This window comes from Notamacropus eugenii, chromosome 4, assembly GCF_028372415.1.
Source record: "Notamacropus eugenii isolate mMacEug1 chromosome 4, mMacEug1.pri_v2, whole genome shotgun sequence".
Lineage (NCBI taxonomy): Eukaryota > Metazoa > Chordata > Mammalia > Diprotodontia > Macropodidae > Notamacropus > Notamacropus eugenii.
Window position 1 is genome coordinate 277,445,687 of NC_092875.1, and position 1,540 is coordinate 277,447,226.

The 1,540-nt window shown below is 39.9% G+C and overlaps 1 pseudogene; it reads right to left on the reverse strand.

Moving 5' to 3' along the window:
* Positions 1-232: 232 nt before the first annotated feature.
* On the reverse strand, positions 233-1,303 carry LOC140498413 (eukaryotic translation initiation factor 3 subunit H pseudogene; annotated as a pseudogene).
* Between the last annotated feature and the right edge of the window lie 237 nt (positions 1,304-1,540).

Sequence of the window (1,540 nt, forward strand, 5' to 3'; positions counted from 1 at the left end):
CCTTTGTCCAACCTGTGAGCCATTCTATATGCAAATAGTATTTTTTATTTTTTTAATATTAAAAACAAATTTTATTTTTTCATAAGAACAATTTTACTGCCAAAGTGAGTTAATGATATCAAATGAGTACTGTCATTTTCATTAAGAAAATTCTATTTCTTGGAAGAGCTGTCTGCAGGTGACCTCAGAGTATATATCATCACCTTTATCTGGAAACACTTTATCGGACCAGAAGTCATGGGTTTTCTCTTTCTAGTTGTTGTATTCTTGGAGAGCCTGAGCCATGAAGAGTTTGCCCAAGTTCTGTGTGGTGAACTCTGATATTTTGGCATTAAGTATTAATTTGGCCTGCAGTAAGGAGTGAATCCATCCTAGCAGGAGGCTGAGGAGGTTTGAAGAGTATGGACATGTCCTCTTCAGGGAGAGGAGGTTCTCCTCTGCTCTGGTGCTGTAGATTCTTCTGCTGATGCGTTGCTGAGACTGCTGCTGTTGCTTACTGGTGTTTCTCATATAGGTGTTATATTTAACAATATCCTGGCTCATTTCATCCACTCTGTCCATCACTAATTGTAGGCTCTTCCCCAGATGATGACTGCTGGCTAGACTAAGCAATTCATGTCTATCTGCCACAACTGATTTCTTTTCTAGTTCCCACATTAGTACGTTGATCAGATGTGAATGGTTAATTATAATTGGCACTTCTTCAAACATGTGCTCAAAGGTGATATTTGCCTTTTTCAGTGCTTCAGGAGAAAAATCTTTCTCTTTACGAACTTCCAGCAGTTTAGGAGTCAGCCTGTATGCCCTCAATGATAGAGACCCTTGAGCAGTTTTTACGGGATCATAAATGAGAACTGCAGACTCTTTGACTGCATGTTGGTAACTGAATTGAGAATCCAGGAGAGCAAGGGTGACAAAAGAGCCATAGTATGTAGACTGGTACCAACCAACATGAAGATGATCAATATTTACCTGCCGAAGACCGCATCATTTCCATCTGATATTGGACTTCATCAAAATCAGCATCATCCTCTGTGTGTTGGGGAAAGGGAAAGCAATTGGTGATTTCAAGTCTGTCTTCCACCACCAGACCCAAAAGTACTTCCGGGACAACTTCATTCCCCTGTCCTTTTTCTTGGTAATGTTTAATTATTTTCAAAACAACCAGGCCATAGATCTGCACTTGCTTCACGGCCAAGTCTCCCAAGCTGCCTTTGCCTTTTTCTTTGCCCAAGGATGCGTGGGTTGTAGAAGTCGAACTGGCAGAACCAGAGCTGGTACCTTTTTTACGGGACGCCATCTTAGTGGAGGACTGGAGGAAAACCAAATAGCATTTTTTAGAGAGAAAAAAGTAAGCACCACTAATTGATACATTGAAATGATCCAAAAAGATCTGCAGCACATAATATTTATGAACCTCCCATCTCCACAATGGAATAGGTTAGGGGTATCTTCTTATATATCTTTATTCAAATCCTACTCGATCTTTTGAAATTTTGTTGACATTTACTTTTGACTTTTTGGTGTGTCATCGTTTTTC